Genomic DNA, 22471 nt, shown 5'->3' with positions numbered 1-22471 from the left:
GGAATGTTGGCTGTGAGGCAATATGCATGTATAAAGTGTTTCTAGGCTTACTAAAACAGTTTTCATAAAATAACAACTTTCAGTGTTTTACATCATTGTATGGCACACTTATTTTATTATTTATTTATTTTATTAGTGGCCAGGGCATTGAGATGGGGTTTTTCTGTGTAGCCCAAGCTATCCTGGAACTCCAGCTATAAACCAGGCTGGCCTCACACTCAAAGATCCACCTGCCTCTGCCTTTGAAGTCCTGGATAAAGGCATATGCTATCACAACTGATTTGCACCTCCTCTTTAAAAAACAAACAAACAAACAAACAAAAACTCCTTTAAACAGAATGTCACTTAGATAACAGCAGGTGATCCAAACAGGAAGAAGAATGTTGGTTTTTGAACACCTAGCAAAAATGGCAGGATTAGGACTTTTACATTCCAACTCTGCCATTCTCTTGCCAAAATTATACTCTTATCACTAAACAGGGCCATTTGTTGGTCTCTTCATCTATACTATGGAATTATTATGAGCTGACATCTGTAAAGCATTTCAAGTAATAGCCACATTCAAGTGTTCATTAAAACAGTTTCAGGGGTCTGAAGAGATGGTTCAATGTTAAGTGTGCTTGCTTGTTGCTGTGGCAGAAGACCCAAGTTCAGTTCCCAGCACCCACATTGGATGGATCAAACCCCCCTGTAAATCTAGTTGTAAGGGATCTGATGGATTCTTCTGGCCTCCATAGACACCTACACACTTGTGGCAAAATTTCACAGACACACAAACAAAACAAAACAAAACTAAACTAAACAAAACATAAAAGTCTCTCTTAAGCCATTCATTCTGATGCCCTTTGAAGCAAGCAGTATGAATAACATACTGGTTTTATTTTGTTGCGGTAAAAGACTTGGGTATTTTGTTCTGTATGCATATATATGTGAGTGGACATGGAGTTTCCTGGAACCCTTATAGATGGTTGTGTACTACCATGTAGATGCTGGGAATGGAACCCCAGTCCTCTGCAAAAGCCGCAAGTGATGCTAACCACTGAGACATATCTCCCTAGTCTTAACTGGTTTCGTTGCTTAGATTGTTCCTAGAATTGTTGTTTCTGAGGCTGCTGTACATTTCATCTTGTCACAGAAACATGGCACTCACTTCAGGAATTCCCATCCTGCACTTTTGTGAGTCATGACTATGAATGTATGTGATCTTTTCTAAGGACAGACCTTTCAATTATCTGAAAAAAATATTTCTAACGTATGATTAGTTTCCTAATCAACTCTTGACTTCTTCTACATGTTATTCAACTCCCAGATTAACAACAATGTAATTTCCAGTTTATTTATTTTTATTGTTTCTCTCTGTCTTTCCCTCTATATATCCCTCTGTCTGTCTCTGTCTATCCCTGTGTGTGTGTGTGTGTGTGTGTGTGTGTGTGTGTGTACAGTGCCCATGAAGGCTACAGAGAAGCCCTGGATGCCCTGAAACTGGACTTCTAGAAGGTTGTGAGCCACCAAGTGGATGCTAGGAAAAGAACTTGCAGCTCCACCTTTTTTGCCAGTTTGTACACACAGTTTCAAATAGCCCCTGGTGATGTTAACTTTGCATGGCAATCTGACAGCATGTAAAGCCATCTGGAAGGTGAACCTCTGACATGTCTGTGAGATCTTCATGACTGGGTTAATTGAGGTAGAAAGACTCAGCCTAAATGTAAGCATCAGCATTCAGAGAAGAAGGGAGGAGGGAGGTGAGGAGGAGATAAGAAGGAAGAGGAGCAGGAGCAGGAAAGAGAGAGATGGGGCAGAGAATAGAATGAGCCTCTACTTCTCTCTGCCACCTGGCTGTGAGCGCAAGGAGAAGAGAGGCCTCAGCTCCTGCAACCATGTCTTCCCCTCCGTGATGGACTGCACCCTCACACTGTGAGCCAAAATAAGCCCTTTCTCCCTTAAATTATTCTGAGAAGTATTTTGCCACAGCATCAAGAAAAGTAGCAAAGATGGTGTTTTACCAAGAAAGCTGAGCTTCCTACTTCCGTATGTGAAGTCTAAATAAACCATCACAAACATGTCAGGATTAAAATTTAGGGAGTGATCGCGATATAGCTTTCATTAGCTTGTTTGTTAGACCTTGTAACATTTATATAGATGTAAAATTGTAGCAGTCAGGCATTGCAGCAGAGATGAAAGGCAGTGGTGCCTGTCTTGTGGAGACACAGGCTCATCATTTCTAATTGATGTCCTGGATGCTGCAAGTCCTTTCTCTAGCTATCAACTTGGGCTATTTGGAGGCCAGCCTCAACCTCAGATTGTAGATTGTTAACAGTTTCAATAAAAATATAGCTTATGGTGGAGTGTAATATTTCTGACATATGGGAAAGAAATGGGACATTTAATAGCATTCATTTCTAAAGAAAATTACAAGAATTTGCAGTGAATTGGAGAAAATGAGTTCAAACAGGAAAGCACACTGTGGCTGAGAGGGAAAGGTAAGATCCGTCTTCCAGCACTCATTATCCACTGTGTTCAAAGGGAACAGGCCATGCTCCGGGCACCTCTGTGATGGGGGCTTTAAAAAAGTGGCGTGGTGGAATACAAAACTGATTGGGAAAACTGCTAGTTGGTGAAACACAGACCTTAAGATGTGCCTTGGGTCTGCAACTTACATAAGGTCTTTATTACCTGTGGCCGTCAGAAAAGGTCATTTTTCTTTTTCAAAGAAAGAAAAAAGGATGATGGAATCATGCCAGTAACTGTTACAAAATATATGGTTTTTGGTTATTACAATGTAAGGAATATAAGGCACATTTCACATTTTACTTTACTTACTATATTTCAGATTAGGAAAAGAACACAAATAATGCTTTAGAACGAAACAAGGTCTTAATTCTTATTTCACAAAATAAAGGTTTTTCTAAGTAATGAAAATCCTTAACCTATAGCTAATTTATAAAAAGAACGTTCCTTTTTGTGTTTATGTAAGCACACATGGAGATGTGTGTCAGCACAGGCATGACAAAGGCCACATGAGAAATGATAGTTCCATGTATTTTATACTACTTCAATTACATGAAAATGTATTCATATCTACAAACATATACATACCCACATTACATTTTACTTAACGCTGTTCTGTTCTATTCTACATTATATATATATATATAATTCTTTTCCCAATTATTCCCATTTACCTTACACATCTAAATATTATTGTGACAAACATTTATTCATAAGCAGTGCATAGTCTATTTCTCTAACATACATTCATAGCCTGACAGCATACATTCAAAGTCATTGGGCATTTCCGCTCTTCTCAGTAACTTTATACTGTTTTCCAGATATGTGAACAGGCTCAGACCTTCTGACCTAATGACCTCTGGGAGGTTCCAATTACAATTCCAATGCACTGTGAATCTTATTTTAACACAGGGATTTCAGAGGGACAGAAACCTATAGATCTTCTCAAAAATGTATGTATGGAGTCGTTGGTCCAAGCTCACAGTTAGTGGTTACTGCTAAGATTGTCTCTCTCTGTCTCTTGCTCTCTCACTATTTATTTGTTTCTCTATGCCAATAGAGACATATACATTAAAAGCATATGCACATTTAATGAGTCTAAAATGCGTGTCTGCTCATAGTTTATATTTGCACATAATTTTATAATAAATGATATTTCAGAGCTTTGGGAACATTTCTGACATTTACTAAAGACTAGATAATATAAAGAAAATTCATTGGTTTTTTCTCTCTGTCTGATGTTTTATCTGTGACTCACCATGAAGGTGAACTCTCTTGCCCTCCATTAACTGTAGGATGAAGATGTTCTAATCAGTCAGGGTCTGACATGTGTCTTCTCATGTGTGGGAGGGAATGCTGGGCGGATGTTTATCTCGGGGCTCTGCCTGCTCTCAATGGATTCAGCTAATTCAATCTGAATAATTAACTGTCTCACCAGCCCTTAGAGCCTCTGCCAGAAAAGATCAGAGAGTGAGTGACTATCCAAGGGTTATTTCTATATACCCCATCACTTGATCTTGTAGATTGGGTCCTCCCTGAGTTAAGTTGCTGACTCACAGTCTGATGGCCCAGATGAGATCTGAGCACTGTGAGCACTACAGCGTCAACAGGCTAAGTGGGTAAAAATGGCATTGTTAGTTACATTAACTATGAGTTAAACACGTGAGGGTTTGAATCAAAATGTATATTGGATATTTATCACATCCTCAATTTCAGAAAAAAAAATGTTTTATAGGTACGTTTAGAAGGAAGAAGTCCTCAGAGATTGATCTAAATATTACCCTTTCCGCTGTTTCCAGAACTGTACTCACCATAAAAACCAAGTTACTCTTGTTTCTCCAAATCTCTATTTCTCCAACTTTCCTCCCTCCTTTTTATTGCCATGGCTAGCAAATGTGTTCACTCTTCCCAAACCTCTACAAAAGCAGAAGGAATATTCCCACATTTTGAGGTTGTGAGAGCATTGATAGTCTCTTATAATGCTTCATCCCATTGGATATCTAAATGAAAGCATATCCATTGAGTAAAAAGAACAGGCAACCTATTTTACACAGATGGCAACATCTGCTACTCCATTTCAAAAAGGAGTGACCAGGTGACAATATTCGGTACTAGTATTTAAAATTTTTAGTACTACTATTTTATGCATGGTGTTTTATAATTATTCTTCCCGGGAGACAATAGAGCTAAAATTTTATCTTTATCAACGTTGCATATTTTTCTATAATCAATATCCCATAATTTCTCCATCCCCCAAACTAGTAGAGCATTGTTTAATTGAGTCTCTGCTTTTTATTTCTTAGTTTGTTTTGCTGTCTATTTTGAACCAGACTACGAGGAAACTCTAAACTTTTCTTTCTTATTCTCCGTTGATACCGAACGATGGAGACTAATCTCAGTTCCACAAAGCTGCAGCATTGCTCCTTCCGTAAGACATGGTATTTGTTTTGTTGTTTTTTTGTTTGTTTGTTTGTTTTTTCACTCTGTCTTTTAATACAGTTTCAGTCTTAGACAAATGCCCCTTTCTCTCTGTTGGCTTCAGGGCCACGAGTGTTAGCTCACTTGGTCACACTCTTTCATGGTCATGATCTATTTTTTGTTGTTGTTGTTTCTTTGTGTTTTTGGTTTTTTTGTTTTCTTTTGTTTTTCATCTTTGGTAACTCTGGAACCTCAACCCCGTGGATTATTTTGGTATTTGATGGTTTTTTCATTTCGTCCTGCCTGTCTTGGCCTCTGCCACGAAGGTGAAGGTACACATTCCACAAGCACTGAAGCAGAAAGCCCCTCCACCAGTGCCATGGGAGGAGGCGGGACACAGATGTAGCAACGATCCGGCTCTGATTTCTCAGCGTTCCCGCCACTGTAGGGTACCATCAGAAGCTGATACACATGATGTGTGGCAACACGTTTGCTGGTTTGAAAAACAGTTTGAAGGCTGCAACAAACACTTGTTCAACAGACCTTGTCACCTCTGAGTGCAAGGAGAAGCTGTCGAGTGTGGTTGTCACCTCCAGGGAGATCCTCCCGTCACTTTCATGTCACCTCCACGTTTGCTGAGCCTTTGATTCTCCACCACCGCCATTCATTCAGATCACACCGGCCTTCCTTCTCTCTGAAATCCTTCATGGCGTCAGTTCATTCACAGCCTCTGCTCTCATTCACGTTTAGAAGGACGAAAGAACGTGGTCCTGTACTTCTGATTGACATTCTGATGCTTGTTTGGGAAACATGGAGAACAAACACGGGTGAGGTTTTGCAGCAGCGTAAGAAAAGTTGTATCAAATTTGACTGCTGAGAATAGAGCATGCAAGACCCCGTGTGATTCTATGTCATTATTCCATGCTTACCTCTCAAGCGCTGACCTCACCACGCCTCATAATATGGCTCTATTTCAGCATGTGACTCCTCTCTTTACCTCTCCATGCTTTCTCTCATTTGTCCTCTCAATCATTCATGTCATCGGGTTTTCTTCATTAAGTGTGATGCTCTAGTGAGGTTATGAACAAAGACCAGTGGGAAGGATTTTACCCCAAATGCCATTGCTCTTGTATAAAGAGGTCATACAAAGGAGAGCTGTAGTAGCCTTTTATTACCTAAATCTTTCCATATGCCTTTCAATGTCAGCTCCTAGGATTTTATTTTAGAAATCAATCTTTTCTGATTGTTTACAGGAGAAAAAGAAAGTATGTCGGACGATAGGACCAAGAGGAACAATCTTTGACTAGTTGAATCTTGAATATGAGCAACTTGCTTCGTGATACAGAATAATTCAATTAAGTTCTTTGGTCCTCAGTTTTCCCATTTGTTAAATAAGGGCTTAATTAACTAAGTACTCAGTGACATCCTTTGTCTTAATAATTCATATCCAGCCACATTTGTGACATCTGCCTACCCAAATGCCCAGGACAAAAAGTATCTAACACCCATTCCTGGTTTTATTTTTATTTGTTTGTTTGTTTGACAGGGATTCTCTGTGTACCCTTGGCTGTCCTGCACTCACTTTGTAGACCAGTCTGGCCTTGAACTCAGAAAGATTTACATGCCTCTGCCTCTTGGTATCATAGGTATGTGCCACTATGCCCTTGTTGTTGTTTTTAACATAATTTCAAACGTTCAATTTTTCAATAAAGACTCCAGAGCCAGGAACTGGTGTGAAAGTCCGTTAGCTCATAGAGGAAGAGAAAGCATTGATCTGACCTTCTTCTTCAGCTGACATCCCCAAAAGTAAAAGCTCCTTTTCCACGTAGTCTGAAAAAAATATACAAAAAAAAAAAAAACAACATAAAAATCTCCAGCTGAATGTCCTTTCCTTCTACTTCCTGTGTGTTTCTTTATCTGTCCTCCTGACTTCCTCTTACTCTCTATGTTTTTTTTTTTCTAGGTTCACTTCCTGTCAACTGGTTGACTTTATTTAATCTTCTCCTGGATTAAAGGTTCATGCTAGAGCTAAGCCATGCCACAACTAGAAACAGGTTTTTCCAGGAAACAACACAATCCTGGGGTTCACAGTGTGATGAAATATCCTGCAACACAATCCAAACAGGTGGATATGGGATTGGTGCTCCTCAGGTCACATAAACTTTGGAGTATACTAGACTAGACTTGTTAGATACTTATGCTCGGAAATCATCCCAGACCTGTAACGAAATGTCTAAGATATCTTTCTCTGTTTTGACCTGGGCCCTAGAGGAAGCAGCAAGAGCACCTGGGGACAGCCAGGCTCTGAAGTGTATCCCTTTTCACGGTCCCTGTTCTCCTAGAAAAGCACTGTGTCCGTCCGTACAGACACAGCCCTTTTGCTGGAGGGATTTTAAAAAGAGGACTAGCCATTAACATTGGATTGCTCTGTCTCAGGTTTAAGGTAAGACCTTTCAGCTGTAGAGATTCAGCTAGGCCTGGCATTTCCTTTCTGTCCTCCTCCCCTTGAAGCTTGCTACTGTTTTGTGTATTTCACTCATTAATAGTACTCTGCAAAGGCAACTTGAAATTTCTTAGGAATGTTTGAAGTGAGCGCAACCTGGCTAGACAGATCTTGTGCGGCAACATCTCTGTTACTATCAGTGCAAACGTGGCCTTTCTCCGACAAATGGACAATTAATCATTTAGAAAAATAATTTGAGTCAGGTCCCCATATTTGCTGCCAACATGCCCAGAGGTTCTCTGTGTGACCAGAGAACCGAGATGCAGGCCAGACACAAAGGTTCATTGACCCTACTTTTCCTGTTGAAGAGTCTATATAATACTTTGGTGAACAAATAGCTTATTACTAAGATAAGAAAAAGTTAGAAAATACTTTCTAATATTTTACACATAGAAAGAAGGGATTTTATTTTATTTTATTTTATTTTTTTGCTATACATTTTTATAATATCTGTTCATTGAAATGGACTAGAATCATTGGGGGTTCTGATTCAGTGCTGGGGAATGACAGTGAGATATAAATGTATGAATATATTTATATAAATATAAATGACAGTGAGGTATGACTACTAGATTCTTAAAGAATTTTAAAGAATCTAGTAGTCATAGTGGTTAATCTTCTAGCTAAAATTTTTCAGAAACCCTTCGATCAGTGGTTTTCAGCACTAACACTGCAACCCTTTAGTAAGTTCCTCATGTTGTGCTGACCCCCAACCATAAAATTATTTTGTTGCTATTTCATATCTGTAATTTTGACGCTGTTATGAACCATAATGTAAATATCTGTGTTTCTGATGGTCTGAGGTGACTCCTGTGAAGAGATCATTTGACCTCTCAATGTGCTCCCTACCTGCAGGTTGAAGAGCACCGGCTTAGAATATTAACACCCCAAAGATGGCAGTGTTTGGAACATATTGACCTTATTTCAGGTTATGCCCCCCAAAACACCATGGCTGATCTGGTTGGTTTCATCTGATTTAGGTGAAAAAATGTAACTGGGCATGAAACTGAGATAGCTCAGAGGAAGTACTCAAATCCTCAGGTAGGGACTAAAGAAGAGACAGGATTGACCAAAACCTGGGGCCTAGAAAAACGACCCAGGGCCAGAAAGGTGACATAAACTGCCAAGCAGCGAGCTTCTGGGACAGAGCAAACAGAGTGAACAGAGCCTGAGCGTAGAGAAATAGAGCAGAGGAGTGAAGTGCAAACTGTGTGCTCAGGCTGATGTAAGGCTTGCTTCCCTGCTCTCTCGGCTTGTCCTGTTAAAGGGCCAGGACAGGTGTTTGCACTAATGTTGCTAAGTACTGGTATGGGACTCCTGGATAAAAGGTAGGACCGTGCTTATCAGTGGATACAGCTGGAGTCTGAGTGACAGAAGGATCTGGTCAGGAACGTGGTTTTACGAAGCATAACACGAATTCCCCACCCCCCAAAGAAGAAAGTGGTTGTAAAGATAAAGCACAATACATGCGGCAGAGCAATAGCTATAAAACCAGAACACAGAAGCAGCCGAAGCAGACAGTAAAAAGCAAAGAAGTGTTAATGATCAACACAAGGCCCAGTTGTTTGAGCGGAGAACGAGTGAAGCTGGAAATACACACAGTCTTGCCAACCATGGGTTTTTCATCTCCACACTCCAAATGAACTGGGGGATAATGAGCTCTGGTTTGGAGCTGAATTCTAGCAAGGAGTTGGAAGTGGTGTCACAGCTCTGTAATGCAAGAGTGTGGGATCCTGAGAGGAATGAGGCTTGCAAGGTCAAGGCTAACTTACACATTGTGCAACCATTGCACTATTGATTGGGCATCATATTGCATCTCTCAAGTGATACATCACCTGTCAGGACATGATGGTGAGTGACACTTCTGAAGGCTCTGGCCTTCCTAGTCACACACCTTTAACTCTGAGCACAAAGATGTTTAATATTAAGTAGGAGACATATGAAGTTAATAATATGACTGAATACATTTTAGGTTCCGCCGATGGGGATACGAAGTGAAATGAATAAACCTGAATGAGACTTCAAAGAAGTGGAGATCAGGAAAGAAGATAGAGATAAACGGTGGAGAAGGAGATGAAGAATAGCCCAAAACAGAACACTGCATGCTACTTCTATCCAAGAAGATTTTAGGAACAGTGTGACCAAACTCACAAAGACTCTGCCAAGCAAAGACTGAGGTGAGACCCAGAGATTCACAGGAACTTAACGCCAGAATAAAAACAGTGGAATACTACTCAGCAATTAAAAACAGGGAAATCATGAAATTTGCAGGCAAATGGTGGGAACTAGAAAAGATTATCCTGAGTGAGGTATCCCAGAAGCAGAAAGACACATATGGTATTTACTGACTTATAAGTGGGTATTAGACATATAAAATAGAATAATCATACTAAAATCTGTACACCTAAAGAGGCTGAGCTAGAAGGAGGACCCTGGGTAAGATGATCAATCCTCATTCAGAAAAAGCAAATGGAATAGACGTTGGAAGAGGGAGAAAACAGGGAACAGACAGAAGCCTACCACAGAGGGCCTCTGAAAGACTCTACCCAGCAGGGTATCAAAACAGAGGCTGAGACTCATAGCCAAACTTTGGGCAGAGTGCAGGGAATCTTCTGAAAGAAGGGGGAGATAAAAAGACCCCAGAGGGGAACAGGAGCTTCACAGGGAGAGAAACAGATCAAAATATCTGAGCTCAGGATTCTTTTTCTGAGACTGATACTGCCACCAAGGACTGTTCATGGAGATAACCTAGAACCCCTGAACAGATGTAGCCCATGGCCGCTCAGTATCCAAGTGGATACCCTAGTAAGAGGAACAGGCTGACCTAACATGAACTCACTGTCTGGCTCTTTGATCACCTCCCCCTGAGGAGGTGGGACAGCCTTATCAGGCCACAGAGGAAGACAATGCAGACAGTCCTGATGAGACCTGATAGACTAGGATCAGACGGAAAGGGAGGAGGACCTCCCCTATCAGTGGACTAGGCTAGGAGAATGGGAGGAGAAGAGGGAGAGAGGGTGGGATTGGGAGGTGATGAGGGAGTGGGCTACAACTGGGATGCAAAGTTAATAAACTGTAGTAAATAAATAAATAAAAAGATGAAAAGGAGATACACACACACAAAATCAAGACTGAGGAGAGAACTGCAGACAAACAGTGAGGGCCAAAGGATGTCCTCCACCCTATCAATACAGTGTTAACGAAAGCAGGGTTAGTAATTCGAGCTGTTGCCAGGCCCTCAAAGATGTTAACCTTTCATTTTACTTTAATTTTAAAATAAGAGAATTAAGATCGTAGACGATGCAGAGAGTAAACGAGGCCAAAGCGGAACATGAAAACCTAATGGCAGAGTAAAAAGAAAAAAAAAATGAAAGAAAAGAAAATGGTGTGGGGAGATTCATTTCACTCTGGAAATGATTGCAGGGTGAGCAGGAAAAATGAAAGGTAAGGCAGAAGAACTCTACTATGTCAGGAGGAGAACTTCGGGGTGGGGCATTGCATCCAATTAGAAATTTCATAATCAGTGTCATTAGAGAGCCATGAAGGTGAATCTCCCATCTGTGTTGGAGCGATGCCAGTTAAGGATGAGCAGGCAGCCTCCCAGAGATGTAACAGAACTAAAGGTACAGGTTCTCATGACATTTAAAAGATCTTTTCAGACACCCAGGGCACCCTGTTTGAGCTTTTAATTATCTTCATGTTTTAATATTATAATTACCGTGTGTCAATGCTCTATTTAAAATGTTAATTATAGAAGCTCAGAGGAAACTGATTCCTATGCATCCATAATTTCATACAATATAATTTTAGAACTTGAACTATTTTTACATTATCTTGTTAGTCATGGAAACACAGCTGAGAGTCTATGGACTTGTAGTTTTCATTTTCAATGGGCTTTTAAAGATAATCTTCGTTTTTAAAGCAGTCTTGTCACTGAATATGCATTTATCTGAAATAAATCAAATTGCTTCTGGTGGAGGGAGATGGATCAGACAGTTTGCATAAGCATATTTTAACAACTAAAGTGTTTCCTGCAAAGTAAAGGTTTTTTTTTTTTATTTTAATCAAATTCTTTTATTAAGGTCTTTCCCTACCATCATAAGAATTAGAATATTTTAAGTCATGGTGGTTCTATTGATTTCTCTTAATATACTTCAGTGCCATCTCACAGCCATGTCCAGCCACCCTGGGTAAAACTGCCTCACTGCAAAGTGGATGTCCTGGTTAGTTACGGCTTGACCTCCTTCACCAAGCAACGCCACAGCTCAGGTGAGGCTCTGTCAGGGGAGCTGACAGCTGTTCTTGTAAAATACAGTCTGCCCTTGAGGTAGTAATTGTCATGATAGATTTGTGATAGAATTTAATATTTTTTAAAGTGTTTTATTCAATAATTTGGAAAAGGAAGGCATTCAGTGGAAAGTGCTATTCTCTCTCTCTCTCTCTCTCTGTGCTCTCTCTCTCTCTGTGTGTGTGTGTGTGTGTATGTGTGCTGGGTGTATGCACGTGTTGGGCATGTGCATGTTCACCTGTGCCAAAGCCAGAGGAGGATGTCGGGTGTCGCTCTATTCCCTGGAGCCAAGCTCTCTGACTAGACCTGAAGCTGGGCTGTCAGTTAGTAAGCTCCTATCCTCCTGGTTCCACACCCCCATGCTCCCATACACACCATGCTGTAGTTACAGGTATCCTAGGCCATGTGTGGCTTACTTATTTCATGGCTGTTGGGGATAAAGGCTCTTGTGTTTGCACAGCACTCACTCTTACCCCCTGAGCCATCTCTCCAGGCCCAGCCTCATTTCATTGACACAGGACTCTGATTATGTCCCAGGCTTATCTTTCTTTACAACTTTTAAAATGAACTTTTATTTAAATTGATTTGTGTGTTCAGGTCAAAGACCAGTCCAAACAACTTGGGCAACGGCAACTAACTGGAGATTAGAACTTTGCTTATGCCATGTCCAAGCCTTTGTTCCCATGAGAAGGTAAAAAGAACATCTGTAAGCCATGGGCATTGGACAAGGTGGTAAATAAGACCTTAGACTGGCCTCTCTCTCTTTCTATCCTGCTTGCTAAAGAGGACAATGATCGTGATTCAGGTATCATGAGCTCTCTGGGATTCTGTTTGGCTTATAGTGTAGTTGATGAAGTCAAAGGAGAAGGATGAAACATCCTTAATGAGAAAGGCCATTACACAAACATGAGGGAAACTCCCAGGCTTGAAGGTTGGGGAGGGCAGAGAGGGCAGCTGTTTTAGGACTCTGACAAAGGACATGGAGAGCTGTGGGGAAGTGACACACTCTGGGGTCGCTGCTCAGCAGATGCTTTATCTGCTGGACATCGGTAGTTCTCTCATTGTGTCCCTCCTCCACCATGTCTTTATGGTAATCCAGGAAACAACCTCCCTCATTAATTTTCAAGGCTTGAGAAGGAGAATGATGTTATCTGAGCTGCCCCTCCTTCTTTGAAGCTTGCCTAAATAAAGCATCATTTATTCTGCTTGTTACTAACTAATCAGGACAAAGGCAAAGGAGGATTGAAGCATTTAGGCCAGGGAAGGAAAGATGCCAGGCAGTTCTGGGACATCATACTTTTTCTTAATAATAGGCATTGTTATAAATGGTTCTCAGTCATGGCATAACAAACACCAAGGAAAGACTACAGAACCACAGGACTTTGTCAAGCGTGCTGGAGTTCTGCCTTCTATGTGCAATTAACATGTAAAACACACACAGCTTTTATCCCTGAGTGACAGCAGCATTTTCTTCAGTTCAGAAAAATAAAGTAAAACCATGTACTAGTCTATTCTGCCAATAATATGCTTTATTGAACCATTCCCTCCCCCCCCCCCGCTCATTAGTGCCTGAGTATATTAGATTGTTTATTGACCAGAAATCCTGGCAGTCATTTCAAGAAAAGGGATTCCAGCCAAGTTGCCTCAAACATTACAGTTTATAGCCTGAGTTTGTTAGACGCTGTATCTGACGGATGATGGCCTCTGTGAGGCCAGTTCTTTCCTTTTATTTATATGGTTGTGCATGGTAATTTTTTACTTGCATAATAATTTTTTTAAAGAAACTGGTGTAAATATTTGTTAAGCATTTCTTAAACAGCATGTTACAGTTCACAGATATTTTAAAATGTAAATAGAACTTTGAACTCACAGAACTCTTAATATGTCCAAGAACAAATATGTAGGAGCATGTATTGTACCTGTCATTTCTACCTACCTACCTACCTACACACACACACACACACACACACACATACACACACACACACATGCACCTTTCTTACTCCTACGCAGAGATGAAACCGGGAATCCCACCCTTTGGAACCCACACACTGTCCCCTCGCAGGTACCGGTCTACCTTGTATTACTATCAGCATATGGGCTTATATTACCTAATTTTCTATGCAGTAAAGTCATTAATGTAAGACAATGGCTCTAGGAAGACTGTTTTTCTCTGCGTTCTATCTGTTGCTTGTCTGCAGTCATGAAGGGTCACCACTGTCCGCTGGAGCATACTGGCCCTAAGGGTGAAGGCGTCTGGTCAGGGTCTCCTTTTTGTGTCTCTCCAACAAATGTCTGCTCGCTATGGTGAGCACATCACCTTGCATCCTAACACAGGCTCGTGCACCAACTGAGAATATTCTGGAAGGTTTGAGAAGATGCTGGTGTGTCAGGAAGACATCACAAGACATTTGGAAACCTAATAATAAAAGTGAAAATGTGAAAACTTTGAACATCAAAACAAATAAAACTTGGGGTTTATTTTCAGAAATTTCTTTTAAAGCTCAGAATTTTATCTTGGGGCATCCGGACTTTATGTTAAGGGAAAACTTTAGGTGAGCAATTCTCAACTCTGTAAGAGGTTTGATGTTAGTCTACAAAAAAAAAAAAAAAAAAAAAAAAAATCATACATACAAGGGCCTGTTCTTTCATCGTAACTTTAAATAAAACATGCAGTTATGCCGTGTGTTGGCTTGTGTGGCATTATCCTTCTGTCTAGGCTCAGTATTCTTATATAGCTCATGTTAGTTTCTATTTACAAGACTTCCAAGACATGCCTTGGATCCTGCTTTTCTTTCAATATTTATTAAGATGAAATAAATGAAATGTTTATGCCCATGTAATGCTGGATATTTTTATCACATTTCTATGTATGATTTAAAGACAAGAGGCCCACGTAGTACCCATTATACAGTGGTGGGGAACAAGCAAGCAGCTTCCATGGTAAGCTGGCCTCATAGACAAAGGAAGCCCACTTGGTTGTCAGGGAAAAACCACATGCTGTTATTTTTGTATAGTTGCAAAGCCAACAATAAGACACAATAGCAAGAAGTTGGAACCCATGCTGTGTTTCATCCTGTTTGTTACAAGCTTTGTGTGGCTATGAGACATGCGAGGACACCTGCAGGTGACACTGGAAAGCTAAGGAGAAGGAGAGCCAGTGTGAAACATTTAAATTTCATAGTAGGCATAATGAGAAACATCTTAAAGTACAAATCATATTTTCTAACTTTGTTTTTAGGTATTGTTCCTATCAAACTCAATAATAGACTCCAGAGGAGCAGGGGAGGGAACAAAGGGGATACTGGAACATTGTATGGTTTGACAATTGATGTTGGGATTCTAAGGTATTCGTGAAAGGTGGTTAGATTCTAAATGCATGTAAAAGAGCAGTCTGGGAGCTGGGTATGCTGGGGTGGAGGCAGGAGAACCAACATCATCTGCAGGTACACAGAAAATCTGATGCCAGCTTGGGCTATAGGAAACCTTGCCTCAAAGTAAGAGCAGAACAAAAGCAGGGGTTGGGGAGAAAGCTCTGTGGGTAGAGTGCTTGCGGTGGAAGCATGAGGTCCTGAGTTCAGTTTTCTCAGTTACCACAGCTTCATGCAGACAAAAGCTAACAAATCTAATCAAAACAACACAAAACCTCAGGAAAACAATGAAAAGAAAACCATTCTGCTCTTTCCAGCATATTTTTCTTTTATTTGTTTGGGTTTTTGTTGTTGTTGTTTCTTTTTTAGTTTTTTGGGACATGGTTTCTCTGTGTAGCCTTGGCTGTTGTGGTCTTGCTTTTGTAGACCAGGTTGGCCACAAACTCAGAGGTGCCCCTGCCTCTGCCTCCCTGAGTGCTGGGATTGCAGCCCTGTACCACAGAGCCCCCGGTTTATTTATTTTTTTCATTTTTTTTTTAAATGAGGCTCTTGTTCAGCAAATAAATGTTTTAGGTGTAAGTTTTCCCAAACAGGGTGCCTCACTGTGCTATTGTTACTTATTCCTTTGTGTATGTGATATTTTGTTTCATTTTACTTTGTTATTGGATTAGGACTTTCTTCAAGTGCAGCTGACATCCAGTGGCGTCTCTGCCTCCTGCCCAGGTCTCTGCTAGAAAGCCCTGGCAGGATCTTTGCCTGCCCCTGTCACTGTGTCATAGCACACAGAGTTTCACCTGTCACGTTAGTTTCATAATGGAATCGAGGATCCATAGTTCCCCTATGCAGCCTTTTTTCCCTTCTTACATATAGAGCAGGGTTTTGGTGTTGTTTTTGTTTGTTTGCTGTTTGTTTGTTTAGGGGTTTTTGTTGCTGTTTTTTTTTTCTGTTTGTTTGTTTTGGCAGATTTTTACTTCTTCCCCCCAAAAAACTCAAGTTGCCTCCAAATTGCAAATGCCAATACACTTGACTATGGCATCTCACAACATCTTCACACCTCAAATGCCTGCTAGTACGTGTTGGTTTTTAAAGTCATGCTACTTCATGGCATTCAGGAGAACAGTCCTATCAATCAGTCAATAAAATATCCGGTCAACCAAATCCATACAAACTAACAGTACAGAGCAGTTTCTAATTAGGCTGTAATCTTTCTTGTCAAGCTTTAGTACCTGCGTTTGAATCCCTTGTACCCAAGTAAAGATAGGCTTTGCAGCCTTTACCTGTAATCCCAGAGCTGGAGGACGGAGGCACATGACCCTGGGCTCACTGGCCAGCAACCAGAACTACAAAAGAGAAAGGTCTGTGCTTAGTGAGAGAGCCTGCTCACATAATAAAGTGGAAAACAACTGAAGAAAGCATTGACCTTTGCCCTTTATACATGCACACACAGGGGAACAAGCACACACACACATACATACACATGTGTGCGGGGTTGGGAGAAAAGAGAGAGAGAGACCATTAACAATTTAACTTCACCCAAAGTCCATATTCCGGAACTTTTCAAAAGACTCAGAATAAATGCCAAAGTCAGAACAATGTTAATGTAAAATCTTTCTGGATAATAAAATTATTTTAGTATCTAAGACCTCCAAGGACATTTAGATAAAACATCTGTACTCTTTTAAAGACTTGGAGAAATTATTATGATAAATGAAAATCAATTTTCATGAACTTAAGCCTCCGTATAAGCTATTTATAAGAGCTTTAAGCCCACTGGGCACTCAGCATCAATGTGCTGCCTTTTCTGTTCTGTTTCATTGCATCCTGGTTGAAGCATGTGCAGCTAATCTGATTGTGACTTAGAAAATTCCCACGTTGAGATTTACAACATAGGTCAAACAGATTTTCTGATTTTGCTCACTCCCTCATGTCAATGTCAATTCTCTTCTGAAGTGCCTCATTGACAAGAGGTTGCCATGAGTTCTGATTAAAGGTTGGTGACCTCCTTCATGACACACATGGCAAAGTAAAAGCTCTTAAGATGCCTGAATTCATGTGCTGTACTAGTTGCAAGTACACTCCATCATTTGGAAACAAATCCAGAGTTCTTAGCTTCTGTTCAGTTTCTGGATGTCTTTTAAAATGGTCTCATATTGTGCCTCTTTTCGTTGACTTTTGTTAATAGCCCTGAATTTAAGTATTTAAGTATTGGGGGAAATTACCATAATGCAGGTCACATTCACAGACAAGGGTGGGTTTGCTGGCATTAGGATCTCAAAGTCTCTATACGTTTAAGAGTGAAATCATTTTGTGAGCGTCTCAGGGTGACTTAGCTGAGAATGGAAGGAAACCCAATAAAGCAAAATGATTGAATGGACCAAAGGCCAAGGATTGAAAGTGGAAAGAAAGCCCTTTATGTAATGACTTATCTGTAATTTTGTTCTTTCTCTAAGAGCTTATAGTCCTTTCCTTATTTGAAAAAGCTAATTTCCCCTTAGGCCCTTGAACATAATGAGATGCTAACTTAGTAACTGATAATTACTAACTACTCAGCCTTACTTATACTTTAATTAAATCATTGCTACTTTTAGTCTTTTTGATGCATTTCTTTCATTTCTATTAAAAATAATTTTATTTCTGATAAAAGGTGACGCTGGCCCTGCATAGCTCCTAAAGGCTTGTCGATTCCTCTGCCCTATCCACCTGTGAAGGCTGAATTCATTTGTAAGATCAAATGGGGAGAGCTGTCTTTACACCCAAGTTAGTGAGAACAGCTCAGGGCTCACTAGATGCTGACCATGGTGCTGAGAAATGTTCTACATTACTTTCCTAAGTCATAAATACTGATTTTCTTGAGGTAGCCTGCATCAGATCAGTCAGGGTTCTTTAGAGGAATAGAACTGATAGAATACATATGATATAATATATAATATTATAATATTATATTTATATAATAGAAGAAGATTTGGTTGGTTAGTTTACAGGGCTGCACAATCCAGTCATGGCTACCTGCTTGCTGGAGAAGCAGAGAACCAAGTCAGTACCGAATCTGGGAAGAAGATACCTCGGCTGTCCCAGTGCAGTGACGAAAGCTAAAGTTAGTGGTGTTGATCTGTGTTGACAGGCTGAAGAAGCTGGAATCTCGTGTCAGCTGGAGAGACTCACTCACTTGTAGGTGTCTATGCTGCCTTCTCCCGACTTCCCATTTCTCGAGTGCTCCCAGCCTGTTGGGATGTGCCACCCACATTCAGGACATGTGTATCACAATCCTCTGAAAGCACTGACCCCTCCTACACATCCTCTAGTTAAGTCAGGCTGAGAGTCAAAACCAGCCATCCAGTCAGTTTCCGTCTGAAAGGTACAGTAATTGAGACTCACAGTAGTTAAATAATAGATTATTTCCCTTTTTTAAAAGTTTTTTATTATTTGAAAAGTTTATATACTGTACTTTGATCACATTCAACTCTTTCCCCTTAACTCCTTCCAGGTCAGTCCCTCCTCTTATCCCCCAAATGTATGCCCTCTTTCAAACATTAATAATCCATCAACTTCAGTTTGGGTTATCCATATACTGCTGGGTATGTGGCCACACACTGCATCATGGCTGGGCTATCAGGGACCATTCCCTTAACGAAAATGGAATCTCTCTTTCCCAGAAGCCATTGCCTTTCAAGATTTCCTCAGTTGGATGTAAGGGCTCATAAACCCCTTCTTGCCCTGTGTTGGAAGGTTTACTACCCCTGATCTTCTGCAGGTCTTGTGTAAACAACCACAGATGCTGTGATCTCATGAGGAGAGCAGTCCTATCATGTCCAGAGGAGCAACTCATTTTCAAGACAGTCATCCATGCTTATGAATGATGGGGTCTGAAGTTGAACATAGTGTACCTGGTCCCAAAGCAATGATGCTACATCACACTACACAGCCCTGCACATGCATACAACAATAAACACATAACTCTCTGACATGATAGTCTAGAGGATCCCTTAAATGTCCATTGTTGAGGTGATGTTTTATGTTCCTAGTCACTGCATCTTCTGATCTAACAATCTAGCATCCTTTCTGATATCAAGCCTCTTCTTCATTGTTTGCTGGACTAGGCACACATTTTCTTTCAGAATAAAATTAAGGTCTATATTATAGGACATGCCCATTGTTGATCCAGGCTGGTGTATCCATGACTTTATCTGAGATCCTATGCCTGTGCACGCTGTTTGAAGAAATCAGGATTTGAAAGAATATTCTGGTAAAGACATGGCTAGATGCTCTGTGAGCATAGAGCTTCGAAAATAGCAACACGTGGAGATGCAATCTTGGTACAGTGAGCATCTAATTTACTAGAGGAAAGAATCCTGACATAGGGTGACATATCCCTTAGGAGATATGTCATAATACCCTCTGGGGCTCTCTTCAGATGACATTCACATTCTTCTCACCTAGTACCCACCATGTCTCTCCTACACAGAGCTCCTATCATGGAGAATCCAGTCAGCCTGTGTGGAGCATTTTCCTCGGCAGGGAATCACGTCGCCTGTCAGGGAGTGTTTCTAGTGGAAGGACTTGTCAGGTAAAAGAAGCAAACACTAAGGCGTGATTGGGAATTGCTCTGCAAATAGACTGTGGAGCAGAGGCTCCGAACTATTAAACCGCTCAGGAGATAATAACTGCACCCGAGAGCACAGATTTTGTGTTGACTTGGGTGAGTCCCAACCTTAGTAAGTCTGTTTCCTTTTCGAGAAAAGGGTGATTATAACCATATAAATCTCATAAAGATATGTTGGAGCTTAAATAGGTTCACTATAAAGAGCTTTAAAGGTGCCATGTGGCACACAGCAAATACTCAATTAATGGTTTTATCAGTGTATTAGCAACCAGGTCATGAGAGAAACGTGTAAAGGCCATCTTCCCATATACACAACAGGGAGGTTGTACGTCGTGAGCATGTGATGGTGGAGGATTTAAATCACAGTAAAAGTTTCACCGGAACATACAGCCTGTGTTTAAAGTTCTATGTTTAAACAGTCCGTTCTGTTGTTCCACTGAGCTGAAGGCAGATCTAGATGAACAGGAAGGCGGCTGCTTCTGTGATCAATAGCCTTTTCTCCAGTCCCCCCAGAACCTGTTTATATTTTAATATCTGTGGTCAGGCATTGTTTAGGGAGCACATTCTTTTGCTCACTTGCCATTACTCTATTTTTCTTTTCACTCTGGGTTTTATTTGCTGCTTGCTTAAAAAGCTACTCATTGTAGCCAGAGAGATGGCTCCACTGTTAAGAACATTTGCTGTTCTTAGCACACATAGGATGACTCACAACTACCAGTAGCCCCAGTTTCAGGCTATGTGATGGCTTCCTCTGGCCTCTGTAGACACAAGGCAAACACATGGTGTACACACATGTGTGCATGGACACATTCAAGCACTGATACATACACAGAAAATAAAAGTAGGTCTCTCTTTCAAAGACTGAAACTATTTGTTTCTAACTTGATGCCAGAGTTGGAGCTTTTCCTCTTTTTGCTTGTATTCAAATCCCTGTATCCCTTGCTTTGTGATGGGGTATGTGTAACCTACTTAGAAGTAGCATGCTCCTTGCTGGTCTCACTGTTATTTGTGGGGGAGGAGGGTGGAGGCAGAACTTGAGATACATCTAGCCAATGCTTAAAATTTACCCAATACCAATAAGGCTCTCCAGTGCACCATGTCCACCTTGTCCCCATGCCTTTGAGTCCACTGGGTGTACTCTGGGTGTACTGGGTGTACACTGGGTGATCTTCTGACAGCCTCTTCAAATAGATGCTGATGGGTTCTCTGAGTGCTTGAATACTTGAGGATGGTTTACGTGGATAGCTGAGATTGTCTTCATGGGAAGCTCTCTTTGTTCTGGTCACTTATCATGCAAGCACAACTTTGCCCTTCCTGAAGCCTCTATCTGGCTCTTCCCACCCAGGTAGACTTCTAAAGTTGCCCACAAGGCTTCCTCTCTGCGCTGCACCTGCGCTGTGCATTGGACTTTGTCTCCAGGTCACCTTTCCTCAGTCATTTCTCTTCTGGCACATGTCACTAGTCATCCTCACCTGTTTTCATTCTCTTGAGGGCCATTATTTTTTTCAATGAATGTATTTCAAGTGGGAGAATGAACTGTTCTCCTTACTCTGCTTTTAATGGAAATTCAAATCCATCCTTACATGTGGGATAGAGTCTTACTTCTGTGTCTTTTGGACCCTGGCTTTTGATGCATTGGTCCAGTTATTTTGAAGAATGTGTGTGGCGTTTCCCTGGGGATATTACTGTGGCCTTCCTGGATCTTGGGTACTCGTGAGAATGGCTTCTTCCATTATCTTGTGTGTTCACATGCTTACCAACTACAGTTGATAAAGGGGTGCCTGATAAGCTTCTCCACAGTGAAGTTTCTAGGTTTTTCTCCTTGTAATTAGGGAATGTTTTTAGAAACATCATTGAGATGATAGCCTGTCTTCGTTTTACTAGACTTTCCTTAACACCTACTGATCATCGCCTTGATCAATGGCTCACATAGTACTTTCTAATATCAGTGCTTCTTCATTCGGTTGGTGAGTCTGACTGTATTCACTCATTCACTGATTCACCCATTCTGCTACTGGGGATAAAGCCCAGATCCTCATGCATGCTAGGCAAGAGGTCTACCAGTGAGCTACTGCTGCAGTCCATGTTGTAGTTATTTACAAATGAAATTACTGCTTCATGTCTATATATGTTTGACTCAAAGATTCTTCACAAACCGCTATAATCTATTGTTATACTTACTAGTTATGATGTGTGCATCACTCCATAATTGACAGGAGTACCTTGAAGTTTGTAGCTGTTTGTTTTCCTCATCGCCAGCATTTTAAATCACTTACTTACTTTTCTATCCAGCAAGATTTTTTAGATTATCTTAAATTTATTTTTCTGTTCTCAATGCTGAAATAAATACATTCCCCAAGGAAGCCTGGTTCCACTTACTGAAGTGCAATATCTATGAACATGATTTGTGCCCTTGTTCTTCTCAATGCCAGCTACTCTCAGTGTGTACAGTTAGAAATGATGGAGGAGTACAGGTAGCTATAAATATGCAGACACACCATCTTATATCTATTCAACTGCTTTCTCAATTTGTTTGCTGTGGACTCTCTTCTTGGATTCTGCATATCTTCTGTAAATATGTTTTTATTTATCCTGAATATCTTTGCCCCTGAACAATTATCTCTAGCCTTATAGTCACCCAGGTGGTTCATCATTTCCTACTATAATCTTTATTATGTTCTTTCTATTTTAATTTGCTGTGTAATGCAGTTCAAAACTTGGGCCTCCTGTCCAGCTAAAATTTTGCCTCTTAAACAAACAACTACCATCTTGGCCTTCTCCGC

This window comes from Meriones unguiculatus, chromosome 2 (assembly GCF_030254825.1).
Source record: "Meriones unguiculatus strain TT.TT164.6M chromosome 2, Bangor_MerUng_6.1, whole genome shotgun sequence".
In the NCBI taxonomy this organism is placed as follows: Eukaryota; Metazoa; Chordata; class Mammalia; order Rodentia; family Muridae; genus Meriones; species Meriones unguiculatus.
This window is presented reverse-complemented; position numbering follows the sequence as displayed.